Raw genomic sequence first — 21591 nt, 5'->3', positions numbered from 1 at the left:
TTCATCTACAGAAGACACAGACCTGCAAAGGACCTCTGCTGTTCTTCATCTACAGAAGAATCCACACACTAAACAAACAGTTCTTCCTAGCCATATCAGAAATTACAGACAGTAAGTACCGAAAACTTTCATGTACTTATCCCCACACTCGTGGTTCCTCAACTGTTCCAGAATCTTCTATCGGCCTGTCGGACGCCATTACACATGTGACCGCTACAGCGCCCGCGGCACCAACGGCCGCTGCCGACCGTGACGTCACTTCCGCCCCCACCGACCTCGGAGCCTCCGCGATCGCCGCCCAAACAACCGCCCCGGCGATCACCGCACAGACAACCACTTCCACGATCGCCAGGAAGATCGCCGACGGACTCGCGACCCCCGCGGCTGCCGGGCAAGACTACGGTTTTTTCGTCGCCACAACCATTTCCGCCCCTTCGGTTGCCGTCGCCGCAGCCACTTCCGCCCCCACTGACATCACTAACCTGCAGGACCACAACGCCTCAGGTTTCTCCGCCGCCACGCCGTCTTTCGTCACTACACGTAACCCCGCCCTCACGCAAACCTTCGTCACCACGCATAACCCCGCCCCCACGCCGACTTTCGCCACCACACGTAACCCCGCCCCCACACTGAGCAACGTCACCACGTCTAACCACGCCCCTACGTCGATCTCTGTCCCCGCCCCTAACCCCGCCCCCAGCTCCAGTCCCACACCAGGTCCTAGCTCCCAGCCATGCCGGATCTTCACCATCCCTCCAGACCTCTCCCTCTCTGAGGATGAAAGATCAGTCCTCAGCAGGGGCCTCACCTTCATTCCCCTACGCCCTCGGATCAATGAGTTCAACACGCGGTGAGATATTGAACAATTTTCAGCCGCCTTCGCCTCCGTGCCTACTTTCACAACCAAGACTCCCGCCCACCCTCTGACGACCCCTTCTCCCGCCTCCAATGCACCCCATCCACCTGGACACCCCGTGCTGGCCTCTTACCCGCCCTCGATCTATTTATAGCCAACTGCCGCCGCGACATTAACCGACTCAACCTGTCCACCCCTCTCACCCACTCCAACCTCTCACCCTCAGAACGTGCAGCCCTCCACTCCCTCCGCTCCAATCCCAACCTCACCCTCAAACTGGCAGACAAGAGAGGCACGGTAGTAGTTTGGCGCACCGACCTTTATACAGCTGAGGCCAAACGCCAGCTCGCGGACGCCTCCTCTTATCGCCCCCTTGACCACGACCCCACCTCCCACCACCAAACCATCATCTCCCAGACCATCCATAACCTCATCACCTCAGGGGATCTCCCATCCACCGCCTCCAACCTCATAGTCCCACAACCCCGCACCGCCCGTTTCTACCTCCTGCCCAAAATCCACAAACCTGTCTGCCCCGGCCGACCCATTGTCTCAGCCTGCTCCTGCCCCACCGAACTCATCTCCGCATACCTCAACACGGTTCTGTCCCCTTTAGTCCAAGAACTCCCCACCTACGTTCGGGTCACCACCCACGCCCTCCACCTCCTCCAGGATTTTCGCTTCCCCGGTCCCCAACGCCTTATTTTCACGATGGACATCCAGTCCCTGTACAACTCCATCCCCCATCACGAAGGACTCAAAGCCCTCCGCTTCTTCCTTTCCCGCTGCACCAACCAGTACCCTTCCACTGACACCCTCCTTCGACTGACTGAACTGGGCCTCACCCTGAATAACTTCTCTTTTCAATCCTCCCACTTCCTCCAAACTAAAGGAGTTGCCATGGGCACCCGCATGGGCCCCAGCTATGCCTGTCTCTTCGTAGGATATGTGGAACAGTCCATCTTCCGCAACTACACTGGCACCACCCCCCACCTTTTCCTCCGCTACATCGATGACTGTATCGGCGCTGCCTCGTGCTCCCACGAGGAGGTTGAACAGTTCATTAACTTTACTAACACCTTCCAGCCCGACCTCAAATTCACCTGGACTGTCTCAGACTCCTCCCTGTCCTTCCTAGACCTTTCCATTTCTATCTCGGGCGACCGACTCAACACAGACATCTACTATAAACCGACTGACTCCCACAGCTACCTGGACTACACCTCCTCCCACCCTGCCCCCTGTAAAAACTCTATCCCATATTCCCAATTCCTTCGTCTCTGCCGCATCTGCTCCCAGGAGGACCAGTTCCAATACCACACAGCCCAGATGGCCTCCTTCTTCAAGGACCGCAGATTCCCCCCAAACGTGATCGACGATGCCCTCCACCGCATCTCCTCCACTTCCCGCTCCTTCGCCCTTGAGCCCCGCTCCTCCAACCATCACCAAGACAGAACCCCACTGGTTCTCACCTACCACCCCACCAACCTCCGTATACAACGTATCATCCGCCGTAATTTCCGCCACCTCCAAACGGACCCCACCACCAGGGATATATTTCCCTCCCCTCCCCTATCAGCGTTCCCCAAAGACCACTCCCTTCGTGACTCCCTCGCCAGGTTCACACCCCCCACCAACCCAACCTCCACTCCCGGCACCTTCCCCTGCAACTGCAGGAAATGTAAAACTTGCGCCCACACCTCCTCCCTCACTTCCCTCCAAGGCGCCAAGGGATCCTTCCATATCCGCCACAAGTTCACCTGTACCTCCACACACATCATCTATTGCATCCGCTGCACCCGATGTGGCCTCCTCTACATTGGGGAGATGGGCCGCCTACTTGCGGAACGCTTCAGAGAACACCTCTGGGACGCCCGGACCAACCAACCCAACCACCCCGTGGCTCAACACTTTAACTCTCCCTCCCACTCCACCGAGGACATGCAGGTCCTTGGACTCCTCCACCGGCAGAACATAACAACACGACGGCTGAAGGAGGAGCGCCTCATCTTCTGCCTGGGAACCCTCCAACCACAAGGAATGAACTCAGAATTCTCCAGTTTCCTCATTTCCCCACCCCCCACCTTGTCTCAGTCGGTTCCCTCAACTCAGCACCGCCCTCCTAACCTGCAATCTTCTTCCTGACCTCTCCCCCCCCACCCCACTCCGGCCTATCACCCTCACCTTGACCTCCTTCCACCTATCACATCTCCATCGCCCCTCCCCCAAGTCCCTCCTCCCTACCTTTTATCTTAGCCTGCTTGGCACACTCTCCTCATTCCTGATGAAGGGCTTATGCCCGAAACGTCGAATTTCCTATTCCTTGGATGCTGCCTAACCTGCTGTGCTTTAACCAGCAACACATTTTCAGCAAAAGACAACTACTATTAACTCTGTCTATATCCCTCATTATTTTATAAACTTCAATAAGGTCTCCTCTCAACTTCCTATTCTCCAGTGAAAGGCCTATCAAGCCTTTCTTTATAACTCAAACTTCCATACCAGGCAACATCCTGGTAAATCTGTTCTGAACCCTCTCCATCTTAATAATATCCTTCCCATAACTGGCCAACCAACTCTGGACACAGTATTCCAGAAAAGGCCTCAGCAATTTCAACATGACTTTGCAATTCCTTAGAAGTCAAAAACTGAGCAATAAAAGCAAGCGTGCCAAACAACTTTTTAACCACCCTTCCTATATGTGATGCAAATTTCAAAAAATGATGGACCTGAATCCCTAGGTCCATCTGTTGTACAGCACTACCCAAGGCCCCGCCATTAATTGTGTAAGCCCTACCCTTGTTTGTCATACCGAATGCAGTACCTCACATTTATCCAGATTGAACTTCACCTTTCCCTTTAAAAGCCCTACCATCAGTGGATGCTGCATGCCATTCTCTCACGCATGTCCATCACTTACCCGGTCTACTCTGAGCCATTTCCTTGCCCATTGTGCACTTTCACTTTCCAGCACAATGAAAGACAACAGTGAGCACTTCTCAGCAAATGGCTTTGAGCTTCCATGTCAGTGAACCTGCAAAGGTTCCTTCCTGGAAGCCCATCCTGTAAATTCCATAAGCTACACACCTTCCCAGGTCCCATTAAGTCCAACTGGGCTAAGTCTACCCAGAAGCCAATGAGGTTGAGAGGCAATCTGATGGAAGTTAATAAAATAATGAGAGATATAGATAGAATTCATGGTAGTTGTCTTTTCCTGAGTATGGGGGATTTCAAAACTGGCGGCACATTTTTAAGGTGAGAGGAGAGAGATTTCAAAAGGACATGACGGGCAAAATTTTTACACCGAGGATGGTTTGCATGTGGAATGAACTTACTGAGGAAGTGGTGAATGTGGGTACAGTTACAATGTTTAAAAGATATTTGGATAAGTACATGAACAGGAAAGGTTTGGAGGGATATGGGAGGAGCAAGCAGGTGAGACTAATTTAGTTTGGGATTACGTTTGCCGTGGACTGGTTGGACTGAAAGGTCTGTTTCTGTGCTGAATGACTCTATGACTCAATGACTTATGCAATTTTATACAAAGTATATAGTCTGTACAGAACTAATTAACCTCACAGTAACAATGATGCACAAGATATTTTAAATTAACCATTCATTCAGAAGTTTCTTTTAAAAAGAATTGTTCGTGCATTCCTATCAGCACTTTAAACAATCAATTGCATAAACTACAAGCACAGGAAACTTCACTGAATAATTAATGTCTAGACCCTTCATTAAATGGGAGCTGCCAAAGATGCTGTTTGTCTGCAAATTTGTAAAAATGGAACTGCCACAAGCTGCCAAGCCCTTGTCAATGGACCCCATGAATGAATTTCTCATTTCACAGCCTAGTCGAGCTGCGACAAGGTCACCCAAATGGATAAAGAAGAATTAGGTTTATGCACAATGTGGAAGCACCAAAAATTGGGCAGAATCACTGTAAGATGATACCTCTCAGTGCAGCATGTATTCAATCTCCTTTTTAGCCTTCTGTAATAGAAGGTAGTAGACAATTACACTTGCAGCAGAAGTCTTTCTTGATATAAAAGGACAAACTAGCTTTTTGGTGATTTTAAAGTGATATGCTAAGTCATCTGTTGCTTTGGCACTCCTGTGAATAGTGTTGAAAATTCCTTCTTGAAATGATTTGTGGTGCTGTGCTTGTTTAGCTCATCCACCTTACAGGTAATAGCCTAGTTGTGTGCATGCTCTATAGGTTCAATAAGGGAGACTCCTGAGAACATGGGCCCCCATAATTTTTCTTTCCTTGTAATGAAGAATGAGAGCTTGTATGCTTTGATGGGTGATGGGAGTTGGAAGGTGCATGCTTGGAGAAAGTAAGGCTTCGACCAAAGTATGGCATCCAAATGAATGGAGGTGATTCGTCTGCAGCCAAATCAACATGTATCTAAAGCTCTTGATCATTATATGAGCAATCCAGCTGTTTCTGTGTGCATCTGAAGTCATTGATGGCAACAACAGGAGGTTAAGTTGTCAACTTGAAGTTGAAAGTTGCCTACCACAACATACTACCTGGAATTGTCTTCTGTGGCAAGAATGGCATGATGCATCAATACCTAACTCTGCATCAGGAAGTGGAAGGAAGCGAGAAAGTTATTGAAGTTATGGTCACCGGTGAAACAGCACTGAACAAAGCCCTTGGATCCCGATGAACTTCATCCAGGTTATCTTAAAAAGGTGGTGAGTGATGTAATAGCTGTGTCAGTGTTAATTTTCCAAAGTTTGCTTGATTTTGCCAAGGTTCCAACAAGCTAGTAAGTAGCAAATATAACCTTCTATTCAAAAAAGGAGGGAAGGCAAAAAAAAAGGAAATTATAGGCCAATTAGCTCAAAGCCTGTTGAGGAGAAGGTGTTAGAATCAAACATCGAGTAGGCTAAAGCTTGGAATGTAATGAATTTTGGAAAATTAACATCATAATTTTAGCTATAAGCAGAGGTTGAACACACTTGGATTATTTTTATGAGAGTTTCAGAGAGTGAGGGGCGATTTGTTTGAGGTATATACAATTCCCAGGGGCATGTATAGGGTGGATAGTCTCTTTCCCAGGGTGGAAATGTCAAATATTAGGGGCATAAGCTTAAGGTGAGAGGGGGAAAGTTGAAAGGAGATGTGCGCGGAAGGTTTTTGACACAGAGGGTAGTAGATGCCTGGAATACATTGCCTGGGGAGGTAGTAGAAGCAGGTACAACAGTAAAGTTTAACAGGCATTTAGACAATCAAATGAACAGGCAGAGAATAGAGGGATACTGATCCTAAGCAGACAAATGGGTTTAGTTTAGAAGGTCATCATAGTCAGTAAAGACATGGTGGGCTAAAGGGTCTGTTCCTGTGCTGTACTGTTCTAAGTTATCCATCTACTACCTCATGGGTCACTGCTTTTAAAACCCTCAGGTGAAGTCCATCAGGACTGAAGACTTATCAACCCACAACTCTATCAGTTTGCTCAGTACTGCTTACCTAATGATAATAATTACAACAAATTCCTGTCTTTCTTCATCCACCTGACTTACAGGTATTGCTGACTTTTTTTGGATCCTCTATAATGAAGGCAGAAGTAAAATATTCAATACGTTTGATATTTTTTACAACCTACTATGAACTTCCTTCACTATCTCTACAGGATGAACACTCACTTTACACACTCTTTTCCTTTCTAGATCCCTATACAAATTCTTGCTTTCTGTTTTACTTGCTATTGTTTTACTTTGGAAACAAACTTTGGAAAATTAACACAGACACAGCTACTACATCACTAACCACCTTTTTTAAGATAACCTAATTTTGAGGTTCATTGGGATCCAAGGGTTTTGTTCAGTGTTGTTTCACAGGTGATCATGACTTCATTAAATTTCTCGCTTCTTTCCACTCCCTGATACAGAATTAGGTATTGATGCATCATGCTACTCCTGCCACAGAAGAAGACAATTTCATTTCGTTTGTTGTGGTAGGCAACTTTCAGCTTCAACTTGACAACTTCACCTCATAAAGTTTCAGCTAGCTTCCTCTCAAGTTCTAATTTATTTGCCATGATTGATCCTTCAGTCATTCTCTGTCATTCTTCATATTCTGACCAATCATTTGGCCTACTACTCATGACTGTGCTCTTTCCGAGGTCTCTGGCCCTAACTCAGAGTTGAGGATTTTTCGGAAGGTTACATATACTGGATAATTGCCCATCATGAATCTCAATGTCCAGGGGAATTCTTGGGATTTCTATTGCACATCTCCTGTCTCTGCTGCTGTAATAACTGTCATCCCATCTGAACATCTGGGTCAATATGGTTATATAGACACAGTGCAGATTTATAGAGAGGAGATTGGGTTTAACAAATACAGTTTTTGAAGATGTAACCAGTAAGTCTGCTGGGGGAAAGCCAGGAATAACTGATGTCACTCCTGGAGTATTGTATGTAGTTTTGGTCTCCATGAGGAAGAACAGATCCACTCTCTGGATGTATAATGAAGGTTCAACTGAGGAGCAAATTACTGCAGATGCTGGAATCTGTACTGAAAACAAAAAGTGCTGGAAATCACAGTGGGTCAGACAGCATCCATGGAAAGAAAGCAAGCTAATATTTCGAGTCTAGATGGTTGCTCTCATGAAGAGTCATCGAGACTCAAACATTACCTTGCTCTCTCTCCACTGACGGTGCCTGACCCACTGTGATTTCTGGCATATTTTTTGTTTTTAGAAGTTTCAACTGATGCTGGGACAAGTGGATTTTCCGTTGAGTTAGATTGATTAGACCAGGCCTCTATTCCTTGAGATTTATAAGGATGGTAGGTAATCTAATGGAACATGTACAGTTCTTAAGGTGTTATGCAGAGAAAATGTTTCCCTCCTGAGATTCTTTGGAATTCTATATTCCACAGAGCAATGGAGTTATATATTCAAAACAAAGATAAATAGATTTTTGGATAATAAGGGAATAGGATATGTCGATGGCGCAGGAAGGTGAAGTTCTAATGGAAAAGCGGTCAGAATCATGTTGTAGGCCAACATACCTACAGGGACCTCATTTCTACTTCTATTGTTCCAGTGCTTAAGACACTCCTATCATCAAACTTTTGGCTATCTTCCCTAATATCACTTAATATAGTTCAGTGTCTAATTTTGCTTTAAAGCTCCCCTGAAAAAAAAATGCCTTAGGACACTTTCTAATGTAAATGGAATATAAATGGAAATTGTTCTTGTTTTTGTTCGTATTTAAAGCTTAACTTGTAGCTTAATAGCTGGACTGTCACTTTAACCTGCTGGTTAACTTCTGCACATTATTTGGCCTATATTCTAACTTTGACAAGTTATGTTTGGTTGCTGAGGAGATTTTTTTTGCCAATGCTGCAATTTTTTTTTGGCTGCCTTAGATACAATTTGACTGCAGCCATGGGTGGTCTGAAAGGGTAACGTTTGTCTAGGAGGCATGAGTGAGCTGGAGCAGATCATAACAAAGTAAAGAGGCCGTTGTGCAGGATATAATCTCCAAAGCAGGTACTCAGCAAGCCCTTAATCATCTAGATTGCATTCTTGCCTCTGAGTCAGAAGGTTGTGGATTTAAGTCTCATCCCAGGACCTCAGCATAACAATCAAAGCTGACCCTCCTGTGCAGTACAGAAAAAGTGTTTCACATTTGGAAGTGCCTTCTTTCAGATGAGCTACAGGATGATGGAGAACTTGGGGAGGAGGAGGGGGGCGGTGTTTATCTCTGGTTCCTTGGCCAATATTTATTCTTCAATCAAATTTATATTATCTAGTCATTATCATGGCTATTTTTGGACATTTGCTGTGTGCATATTGGCTGTCACATTTGCTACATTACTACGGTAACTACACTTCAAATATACTTCATTATCTGTAAAGTGCACGAACTTCACTGAACAACAAAGACTGAGACACCTTCACTTAAATAAGGAAGTTGTGAGCGAGCTATGTCATCTATTATAGCATCAACTCATGCCTCCCCCCAGGACATGGACTATGTTGCTTTTAAATGATAAGAACACCATGACTTTTAACCTTTGTTGATACACTGTTTTCAGGCTACAACAGGTGATGTCAGCAGCATCTTACAGTTTGAAATCCATCACTTTAGGAAGGTTACCGAGACCCTCCATGCCAGACAGAATACCAAACTTGAACAAAACAAAGAAGTACAGATGCTTTATACCTGAAACCAAAATTGAAATTTCTGGAGAAACGAAGGAAGTTTGACAGCTTCTGTGGAGAGGAAAACAGAGTTAACGTTTCAAGTCCAGTGACCCTTCTTCAAAAACTTACTAAACTTGTTGCTAATGGAACAAAGTAAAGTAGGAGGAGATAGCATCAAGTTTGCTTATGTGGCAAATCTCACCAGATGGGAAGCTGCCAAATTTTATACCCCACACCACACCCTCTTCCCAGTCTATATCAACTGTAAGAAATTCAACTCTGTCAACACACAGCTCATTTATGACCATTGGACCTGCCTGCTATCCTACACCAGTCATGACTCATTCATCCTGTGCTAGGTCCTTTTATTCTGATGCACTTATTCCAGTGAGGCCTTTAGATTATAAGGTGGATAATGAGCCCAAATAGTAGTTATCCTCTGGAGCGATGGATCATGAATTCTGTCAGGAATGCCAGCACAGCTGAAAAGGATGCTGACAGTAGAAGCCATGTCAAACAATGAACATGCTTGTTCCTGCTCCCTAGACCTGGGGCAACTTGGCACTAACTGCAAGGATGGGCATCCAAATTGGCTGTGGTTCTGCTGCAGGCTCCACAACTTTGGTATGTCTCATTCAGTGCCACAGCCTTGGCTTCCTGTTAACCTATGATGGCTCCATCTTTTCATCAAGGAAGATTTGGCTGTGCAATGTCCTTTCTGCTGGTAGCTTGCTGTCTGGAGTTGTGGTTACCTTCTCCTGCAAGAAAGAAAGAAGATTGTTGCTAAGGTCTAGTGAATTGTTTTACATATGTCGCGATCCTGATAAATTAGCTGGCAATTGTCAGTGAGTGTCTGAGGAGAAGGAGATGGATTGAAATGTGGAGCAGTGATCAGTTGAAGTGAGGCAGGAGAGAGGAGCATTTTGGGTAGAGAAGCTGGAGGTTTGAGAATAAAGCAATGTTGTTGTCTTGACAACTCCCATGGGATCAGTAAACATCTTTCAGCATTACAGCCATGTCCTGGAAGTTAAGCATTGAGTTCTTTGAGGTGGCATTGGGGTGGTTATCTTATTCAAAGGAAACAGGATCTCCATCCTCCTATCCATTACCTATACTAGGATCCCCAAGGTAGCATTGGTCCACTCTCTGTATTCGCTAAAGCAATTTCTCTTGCCAACAGTGTTTTCTGGTAGTTTGAAGGTTGTTTGCAACTCTGAGAGGTGAGCCTGCCTTTACGTGGTGGTACCAAATGGTATATTCGCTCCCCTAAGTGTGCATGCAAGCAATAAATTGTATGAATATTGCTCACTGCATTTTCTAATAGGCATGGGGCACAAATATCATGTGCAGTGTGAAACAGCTGTAAAAGACACATACAGTGCACATCACACCTTCTTGGATGTGACCAAATTTTTTGGCAATTATTTCTTATACATGTGAGGAGACCTTTCAGGGAATGGTTTGAATTGTGGAACACAATCCAGCTTTGTTAGTGTAGTCTCGACCTTTAATGTCCCAGTTCAACTATTCAAGATCTAGAAAAGACCTAAATATGAAAATCCGAAAGACATTCTGAGATTAATTGTTGGGGGAAAGTCTCTGTGGATTGACAATTGATTGTTTTGGTTGTCTATGTTAAAATGTCTGAAAATTTCTCTTTTCATTTACAATTGGCATCATTGTGTAATTAATATGTTTTCTTGATGAGGAACATTTAGGAGATGTTTCTTGTAGTAAACTGCTAAAAGCTATTTAAAAATTGCTTCTGATCCCTCCTTTCTCCTCTTCATTACCCCCCACACAGGGTGGCACTATGGCGCAGTGATTCACACTGCTGCCTCGCATTGCCACGGACTCAGGTTCAATTCCAGCCATGGGTAATTGTCTGTGTGGAGTTTGCATGCTCTGACTGTGAGAGCGTGGGTTTCCATCAGGTGCTCTGGTTTCCTCCCACAGTCTTAATGTGTAGATTAGGTGGATTGGCCATGCTAAATTGTCCCATAGTGTTCAGGGATGTGCAGACAAGCTTAATTTGCCATGGTAAATGTGAGGTTATGAGGATAAAATGCAGAGTGGGACTGGTTGGGATACTCTTCAGAGTGTCAGTGCAAACTTGATAGGCTGAATGGCCTCTTTCTGCACTCTAGAGACTCTCATGATTCAAATGGCAATTCCTTCACAGTAAGTCTTAACAGTAAGTATCAGAATTCAATGAAGCAAGACCAATCTCTGACAGTTGCCCTTCACTGACACCAATACACGTACAATTCTAGTTAGAATGCAATATGACATATAGTATCATTGTCTGATTTTTTTCCCTTCCTAACCCAAGGGCACTAAGCACAATTATGGCACTTAACTAACTCCCTGACTGAAATCAGACAGCTCAGCATAGACCACGGATTGAATCTGTGACCTCCCTAGTGTGCATTACTGGATAAGCTTACGGAGACATTGGGGAGTCTCAAACAGCAGTTAACATTTCACAGTACCAGAAAAAATTTACATTCAATAAAATATTCCTTCTGACTTTGGTTGAAGGCATTAATATATCATTTTATTTAGAAGTGGGAGAGTGTTGAAAAATTATTTTCACACAGCTGATTTTGAAAAGCTGCCAAGTTTAAAAAGACTAATTTGACACCACAGCTGTGGTCTAAAGTTCCAGGTTTGTTGTCAGGAGTTGCTGGACTAATTCCAACATGTGGTGCAATTTAATTGGACAAGAGCCAATCATGAACAGAAAAATAGGCTCCTGATTGAAGTGGCTTTGTAATAAGTCGGGAAGTCAATACCTTTAAAAACTTACCTTTGGCTTTGTTTTTGTTGTCTGGTCAATTCCTTGTTATCTAAAAACTTACATAACCAAAATCCTCTCCATAAGAGGCATATCAAAGGTTGGACCATTTGCAACATAACCTTATGTGACAGTGAAGGTTGAAAACTGATAAAGGCAAAAATAAAATCACAATATTCTCACCTGTGCATTTTGTCTGTTCAACAATCCCCATTACAATATATGGAAAGTACAAAGTACAACTTGAAAAATACCATTCCCCCACTTTGATCAAATCTAAATATTGTTTACGAAAAGGTGATGTCTGTATGGACTGCATAGCAAGGTAATTATAAAGTAAAAAATGCTAATTCTTATGATACAACTTGCACTTACATTCTATTGTAGATATCAAAAGATTATTATTTGATTTGTTCATTCAAGCCTTAGTTCCCATAATTTTATACCCTAAATAAACTACTTAAATATTGAATATTAAAAAACACACATTTGAGGAGATGTTTCAAGACAGCAAATTTATTATTTTGATATCATATCTTGACCTACGATGATCTCTCGCAATGTTTATCCATGTTATGACATAGTCCATTTCAAATCACATTTTCAATATCAAATTATGTCACACTGAAAGAGGCACCTGGTAAACACAAGGTAATCTGTACCTATGGTTTAATTGGTGAAGTTTTACGTTCTGGCCAAACTAATACAGTTGTCAGTGAAATGTGTTTTTTTTTCTCTCAGCAGACTCAATGAAAATGGCTTTTTAAACAAACAAAAACTACTCCACACAGTCAGGCACTGACTTGTTACTCAAAGATAGACAAATATACAGGAGGAGTGGCATTGCAAAAAAAGCTGTTCCCTCCTCTGGCATAGTAATTCATAGAACAAAAACAGATTTTTTCAAGGAATAAAAAAGTGCTATTGCGCTTTAAGTCAGACTAAAAGGGAGAACAAATAATTGATTGTATTCAAACTGTTTCACATCTTGAGGTTAAGTCTCCCCCTCAAGGATTAAGCCAGTATTACAGCATCTTCTTCAATAACAAGAGCTAAACCCTGGACTGGTTTTTACACCTTTGCCAATAGATTTGAAGTTGCAGAGGCACACAAATTCCAGAGGGCACCCTTCCCTCCACTTACTCATCTTTAACAGTGGGTGGGGAGGGGGGGATCAAACAGTCTACCTTCCTATCCTTGGGACTACTGCTGCCCTCAAGTGGCCCATTAACAATCACTTTAGTCTCTCATCCTAACACCCCTGGTAGTTAACCCATTTTGAAGGTGTTTTGGTCTCTAGATATGCAGTGTGCAGGCCCATGGATTTGTGAACACATTGTGATGCCAATGAAGCAAACTCACAGCAACAAAAAAATAGTTCCAATGTCTTGTGGATACCTCATGTAAATGGATGGTTAAGGGAGAAAACCCTTATTAAAATTCTGGAGTGGAACCCAAAGGCAGACTGATCGCTAAACAGATAATCTTTCTGGAAATTCCTGAAACACTACTAGTGCCAAACATAGTGCTTTTTCAGATGGGATCTGAGGCATGAGTGATTTTCTAGCATTTGGCCATGTCACCTTCGCTATAAGTTTTACCCAAGCTTGAACACGAGAGAATACACTACTTTTTTGTAGTACAAAATGGGGGTCAGCATCAATAAGTGATGGGTCTAAATTCCACTATAGGGAGATCTTCTGGCAATCTCCAACTGTGGAAAAGGCCACATTGTCCCACTAGTCAGTCAGTGTCACCTTAAGCTGAGCAATCTCAGACCAGTAAGGGTCTACTTACTTAACCCACCGTGGTCTACCAATTTCAAAGGGTACTTGGAGTTTTGAATCTCTGTTCAACAAATGGGTGGAATATATCATAACAGGCAAACAAACAAGAATTCAAATGATGCCAACTCTTCAATTAACAAGATGGAATATCAAGATTATGTGCTTTTGATTGAGAGATGACTGGTCACTAGTGCATTGCTGGACAGCAGTGTTCGAAATGGACGTTGATAAGCTTCTCACTGACAAAGTTTCCCGACATGGAACCAGGCTTACTCAGAGCACATCACTGAAAGATAGTCACCACAGTCATCTGGCAAGGGAAGAATTCAGAGAGAACGCATGATCAAGATATTGACTTCACTGTAAGGAACCTGCTAGTCTCAATGATAGAACTTCCCAGAAATGGCTCATAATGTGTCCTCTCCATGTACTTGTTAGCCCAGACAGGCCAGTTCAAGTCATGCTCCAGTATCAAGGTAAAAACCATTTCTGCAAGGAGCTCGACATTACTATCTGCAGAATCTTTATCAACTACTGCATTTCAATCCAGATACAAGCATGGATTATGACACATGGGCCTTCCACCTTAGGCATCATGGTCTTGGGCAGATAAATGGGAACGCACAGAGATAACTTGAACTTTGCTGCTAACATCAGCTTTCTGCAGCGAACACCTTCATTCAGAACAAACCGTGCCTCGCAACATTGAAAATCAAGGCAGCCCATCAGGAGGCTGTCTCTTAGAAGGATGCACTAGCAGGGGACATAGTGACATGTCCCAACCTTGGACTCCTGGGCCCACCAGAAAATTCAATCCATGGTTTCCAAAATTAAAGGCAAATATTTTACAAGCTGGTCATGTTATCATCAGTTTACTATAGTTCTGGCATGGCATATAACTGCTTTCCTTCATTGATCAATAGGACACTCTGTCTACTCACCATGCCCATCGACAACATTGTCATACAATGTATCTTCAATTGCCTGAATAAAATTGTACTGGCATAAAGGTAATGGGAGGTGCATCAAATGGAGTTCAAACCTTGCATTTGCATTGTCCTTTGTGAAAATAGTTGTAAGCATTTATTATCCATTTCAAATTACATTGCTGCATTGTAACAATCTGTTTGAAAATGCCTTGAGAAATCATTTGTCATACGATTGGAATTGGAAAAAATAATTCAAAAACATTTACCTGTAGGGAAGTAACTAGGACCTACACAATTACACTAATAGTTTGGACTGCGAAAATGTTTTCGACATTAAACGCGAAATAACTAAAACTAAACAACTAAGCAATTGCAGCCACAAGGAATACTGAGAGTTAGCACCAGAAAAAAAAGGCGGATTGTTTTAAGATGTAATTTTTGGCTGCAGCTATTGATCTTTGCAGTGCAGTGACTAGACCTTTCCTTCATGTGCCTCAATAATCTTACCCAGTGGAAATTCAAAATCAGAATAGGTGAACTTTAAAGCCTGGAAGTAAAACTTGTTCTGAACATTTAGAATCTTTACAGCTCTATTGCAATATTTTCTTCAACGAGATGGATTCCTTTTGTGTTATATTCACTGTTATGGCTCCAGGTTAGCAGCCAGCAGTCCTGCTTTAGTGGCAGTCCTGACTGTGTGATCCTTCTTGGCCATAATCCCTGGCTTTATCAAGCTGGTTCAATTACTTCCTTCTCTGCCGTTCATAGAATTGATTGACACTCATTGGTTTGACTGATGGTTACCCTGAGGAATGCCTGAGCAATGCCTAGGGCTCTTATGTTACTTGCTTCTGACAGGGAAATTGGAAAACCTCAAGACAAAAAAAAATGTACTCACCAAAAACCTAGAAGGTAGAATGGCAGTGAAAGCGAATGCTTTGAGAAGGCCAGTTACCATTTAACCACCTAGTGCTGGTGTGAGCTTACAACCCAAACCATTCTGCAATTTTAAAATGTAGTCTTGAAAAACATAAACCTCAGGAATGAGTGACTAACTATCTTGCAATAAGAGACCATTTCCACTCTTAGAAACTGAAAATTGGCATGTTTGCCTTGTCTGCTACACAAGATACTTACCATTAGTTGATTCTGGTGCTAACAGATGGAGATATTTGTGGCCCATATCATTGCACTCTCTCAGCAGCAAAAGATCATGTGCTGGTTAGGGAGGGATTGATAAAGTTAATTAAAATTTCTTCATTTTCATGCCACTCACGAGCTGTAATTCAACAATTTCTAAGAAATAATTTGCATTGCTGCATTAAAGTTGTATGCGTTGTAAGTGCTACATCATTTATGCAGTAAATGGTGTGAAATCAATGTCAGGATATGTAAGGTGTAGGAAGTGATAACATTCTATAAGTAGATGTGATTAGTGTAGTCAGAAGACCCAGACAGCTGAATAAAGTCAGTGAGATTTTCCCAATTTTAAACTGGGATATTTGTCAGGTTATTCTTGTTTCAAGGCAATGCTGCTGATGTGATACCATCTCACTAATGCTTCACTTGGCTAATTAAGCAGAAGTAGGAAATACCATTCTAATTCCAAGACAATAATGTTATGCTGAGTCTGAACTGCAGTAAGCTATATTGTCGTAGTATTCAAGGGTATTGGCTTAGTGCTGGAAGTGGGACTAATGTAACTGTGGCAGTACAGACTCGATGGGCCAAAGTGCCTCTTCTGTGCTGTATGATTCGATGCATCGTATTCACTGAAAGGAAAACATCTGAATCTGAATTGTTCTACAATTTCTTTGTGTTGTTTCGGTGTGTGTTCACATCCTGGCTAATGGCTTGAGATTGACAGTTGAAGAATCCAACTGGGTATCATCATATTTTACAGCAAAGTTTCTACTGAATTACAAATTGAATTTTCAATGTCTCATTTGTTGGTTTAGCATATTTTTTTAAGAAGACCTGAGTAGGCCATACCCACTCTGTCTTAGCAAATCTATTACTGAAACACTCAATCATCTCATTAGACTCTAGATTATTCTAATGCTTACATTTCAGTTCTAATTTTGACTCAAAGGGTTTTCTGTGTTTCCCTGTCCACAGATGTTGAATATTTTCAATGGTTTTTATTTTTATATCAAATTTCTAATATCTGTAGTATTTTACTTTTATTTAAGACAATTAGGTTTTTTTTGTGGAATTCAAATTTCACCTTAGCATAGTTGCATGAAAGCACTGATAAATATACCATGCTGTATCTTTGAAAAACTGGTCTTCTTCCATGAACATTGCAGAGGAGCAGGTCGTACCTGTGTGTACACTGGAACCAGACATGTCAATGATGCTGGTTTGAGCTTATAACCCAAACCAGTCTGTAATTTTAGAAAGTAATCGTGAAAAACGTAAACCCTAGGAAAGAGAACAGGAATCTCAGAACAGTGACCCATCCACCATATTTAAAGGGCTTCTCTCCAGGAAAATTCCAGGCTTTGAGTTCAACTTAAATGCTGCTGAACATACCCTAACTTACCAAGTCTCATGCACCCATTACCGATATGTTCTCTGAACTATATTTGTTCTTAGACCATATACAATTCAGTTTTAGAATTTCATCCTCCCCATTACTTATAATCTCCTCAACTCCTACAACAAACATTCCTCTCAGCTACATTCTTGTGCGGCTGTGCCAAAAAGTACAATAAACTTGCATATTTAAACAAATCAGCAACACATTCCAAAAAAAAAATCCTCTGAAATCACTATACTCCTTCGATTCCGGCCTCCTTCAACATATTGAATTTTAATTGATTCGCTATTAGCAATTATAATTTCAGATTCATTAGCTCCTTTCCTCAAATCTCTGCATCTCTATTTATCTCTTTAATACCTATCTATTTGAACAAGACTTTTGATCAGTACACCAAAATCTTCCACGTAATTGTATTTGACAATGGTCAGAGAGTCATAGAGTGATAGAGATTTACAGCATGGAAACAGGACCTTCGGTCCAACTCATCCATGCTGTCCTGATATCCTAACTTAATCCAGTCCCATTTGCCAGCATGTGACCAATATCCCTCTTATTCATGTAGCCATCCAGATGCCTTCTAAATGTTGTATTTGTACCTCCACCATATCTCTGGCAGCTCATTTCATACATGCATGAAAAAGTTGCCCTTTAGGTCCCTTTTATATCTTTCCCCTCTCACCCTAAACCTATGCCTCTAGTTCTGGATTCCTACACCCCAGGGAAAATACCTTGTCTATTTATCCTATTCATGTCCTTCATGATTTTATAAACCTCTATAAGGCCACCCGTCAGCCTCCCATGCTCCAAGGATAATAGCCCCAGCCTATTCAACTTTCCCTATAGCTCAAACCCTCTAACCCTGGTAACATCTTTGTAAATCTTCTCTGAACCCTTTCAAGTTTCACAACATCTTTCCAATAGGCAGGAGACCAGAATTGCACACAATATTTCAAAAGTGGCCTAACCACTGTCCTGCACAGCCGTAACATGACCTCCCATCTCCTACAGTCAATGCTCTTACCAATAAAGGAAAGCCTTCTTCACTACCCTATCAACCTGTGAGTCAACTTGCAAGGAACTATGAACCTGCACTCCAAGGTCTCTTTGTTAACGCCATAGATGTAGATAATAAAAGGATGAAATTTGCAGAGAGTGTAAACATTAAAATAACAGATTTCTTTTAACTTGCCATATTTGGATCTTTGGGACTTTTATGGCTGCTCTGAGCTCAGATTCTTCCCTGTGCTTGTTAGTCATGATAATGTGTCTGACAGTAAAAATATTCAACTTTTGAAGGTATAAAAGTCCATTAAGTGTATAAGTCCTCCTGACTTGACTTTCCAAAATGCAGCACCTCGCATTTATTTAAATTAAACTCCATCTTCCACTCCTCAGCCCATTGGCCCATCTGATCAAGATCCCATTTTACTTTGAGGTAACCTTCTTCGCTGTCCACCACACCTCCAATTTTGATGCCGTCTGTAAATTTACTAACTACACTTCCTATGTTCACAACTAAATCATGTAAACTATTTTGGAATTTTATACTACCCATTAAAATGACTTTTTAATGTAAGTTCTTGTCTTTTCTTTATGCTGACATTTGGCTTCTCATGAGCCATTCTCAATGTTGTTGTTAGACTCAGTTCCATAAATTCTATGCCAATTTTCAGAATGGCAATTACCCTGGTCGGAAAAAAAAAAGACTGAGAAGGAGCATTGAGTCAGTCAGTCCCACACACAAACAGTCTGCAGGAAGAGCTGAATTTACCGCAATTCAAAAGATATTTAGTGAAGACAGGCCAACTTTCTTTACTCATGAATTTGGGACATCAATCAAAGGGCAAAGAACAAAGAACAATACAGCACAGGTACGGGTCCTTCAGCCCTCCACTACTATTTTGCCCTTCTATGCTAAAACTGTCCTCACTTACAGGATCTATATTCCTCTAATCCCTTCCTATTCATGTATTCATCCAGGTGCTTCTTGAATGCTGCTATTGTATCTGCTTCTACCATCTCCTCTGGCAACACATTCCAAGCACTCACCACTCTCTGAGTGAAAAACATGCCTCACACATCTCTTTTAAATTTCCCACCTTGCATCTTGAACCTGTGTTCCTTAGTAATTGACCCCTTCACACTCGGAAAAGACTCATACTTTCTACAATACACATATATTCACAATCTTATCAACTTCTATCAGATCACCCCACAATCTCCAGCATTCCAGTGGAAATAAACCTAGTCTATCCAATCTTTCCTCATATGCTAAAGTCAGGCAAAATCCTGATAAACCTTTTCTGTACCATCTCCAAAGCATCCACATCCTTCTGATAGTGTGGTGACCAGAACTGTATGCAAAATTCCAAGTGTGGCCTAACTAAAGTTCTATAAAGCTGCAGCATAACTTGTCTATTCTTATACTCAATGCCCCTTTCAATGAAGGCAAGCATGCCATAGACATTTTTACTACCTTATCTACCTATGCTGCCGCCTTCATTGATCTATAGACCTGCACACCCAGATCCCTCTGCATTGCTGATATACATAATTTCCTGGTTTGAATGTACACCAAGAATAAATAATAACTTTTTCAGAGGCAAAATGGCATGAGGGAGTGTTTGAGTGTTATTCTTTCTATCTCTCAATTTCCAATGAAGAACAACATGTACCGCACTGGTCTTCATATTTACAAAAGGATATTAATGTTTTGAAGCAGTTCAGAGAGATTTTACTTGAATAATAACTGGATTGGGCAGATTGCCTTATGATGAAAGACTGAGAAAGCTAAGCCTGTATCCTCTGGAATTTAGATGAGTCAGAGGTGACTTTATTGAACCATGTAAGATCGACAGGCCAGATCTGAAAATGATGTTTAATAATGGGAAAGCCTAGAACTAGGGATCATAGATTAGCTACATGTTTAGAAATGGTCACCCATTGAAAACAGGAGGAAGAAAAATTCTCTCAGTGGTTTGTAAATCTTTGGAATTCCCTTCCTCAAAAAGCAGTGGACACAGAATCTTTAAATATTTTAAAAGCAGACGTAAATAGATTCTTGAAACCAAGGGGATGGAAGATAATTGAGGATGTGCAGAACTATGGAGTTGACGTTAAAATGAGATAAGTCATAATCTTATTGAATGGCAAAGCAATCCTGAATGGCCTGTTCTTGCTCTTTGCTCATGTATTCTTATTAAAGAGATTTCTCCTGTTGAAGATCAGCTTGTCCAAATACAACTCTGCAATGAGGTGTTTTGATTTTTAATTCTTTGAATCAAGTGTCCCCAATTTACCAAGTGCCTCATTAGCAAGTGAAAATTCTAGCAGGTCTATCTATCTACCACACAATCATATTGAAGAAGTGGTATGCTGAGGCCATCAATAATAAAACCTTTCCAACAATGACAACTGCTTCTTTTCTCTCTGTCACCATTGTAAAAAAAAAGAAAATGAAACCTAAGAATCTAAAGTTGCCAAGACACACAAAGCTACTCTATTTGCTGTCAGATTAATCCTCACCACTGTTCATTATGTTGTATGAACTATCTGGTAGGTTTGTAGACGCCATCATCTCACTTGCTAGGGATCCACAAAGTCTGCTTGGTCTAGTTTGGTGGAGGAAAACCACTGGATAAAGTGGAAGATGTGATTGTCTTCAACAAGATGTAGGAGTAAAAAGTGAGGTCTGCAGATGCTGGAGATCAGAGCTGAAAATGTGTTGCTGGTTAAAGCGCAGCAGGTCAGGCAGCATCCAAGGAACAGGAAATTCGACGTTTCGGGCACAAGAAGGGCTTGTGCCCGAAACGTCGAATTTCCTGTTCCTTGGATGCTGCCTGACCTGCTGCGCTTTAACCAGCAACACATTTTCAGCTTCAACAAGATGTAGTTTATTGTATGATAGCTTCTGGGTACAAGTTATAGACCCATAGAGTCATAAAGATGTACAGCACAGAAACAGACCCTTTGATCCAACTCATCCATTCCAACTCATCCGATCCAAAGATAATCTAGTCCTATTTGCCAGAATTTGATTCATATTCCTTTAAACCCTTCCTATTCATATACCCATCCAGATGCATTTTAAATGTTGCAATTGTACCAGCCTCTACAGTTCCTCTCTGGCAGCTCATTCCATACAAACACCATCCTCTGTGTGAAAAAAAATGCCCGTTAGGTTCCTTTTAAAGCTTTCCCTTCTCACCTTAAACCTATGCCCTCTAGTTTTGGACTTCACTACCCTGGGGAAAAGACCTTGATGATTCACCCTATCCATGCCCCCTTCCGTGTGGATTCTTGTCCAACACCTTACTGAAGTTAAATTCCTATGTTATGAATTGTTACAGAAATAGTGAGATGTTAAGGCTTCTTCTTTTGAAAGCCTAAACTGTCCTCCGCCCGAGTCTGTACGATATCAGATGATAGTTTTAACCTTAGTTGACCCTTACAGCCTTATTGCTGCTTCCTCCGTAAAACTGCACTTCAGCAACATTGATAACATCT

The sequence above is a fragment of the Hemiscyllium ocellatum genome, chromosome 10, assembly GCF_020745735.1.
Source record: "Hemiscyllium ocellatum isolate sHemOce1 chromosome 10, sHemOce1.pat.X.cur, whole genome shotgun sequence".
Taxonomy (NCBI): Eukaryota; Metazoa; Chordata; class Chondrichthyes; order Orectolobiformes; family Hemiscylliidae; genus Hemiscyllium; species Hemiscyllium ocellatum.
This window is presented reverse-complemented; position numbering follows the sequence as displayed.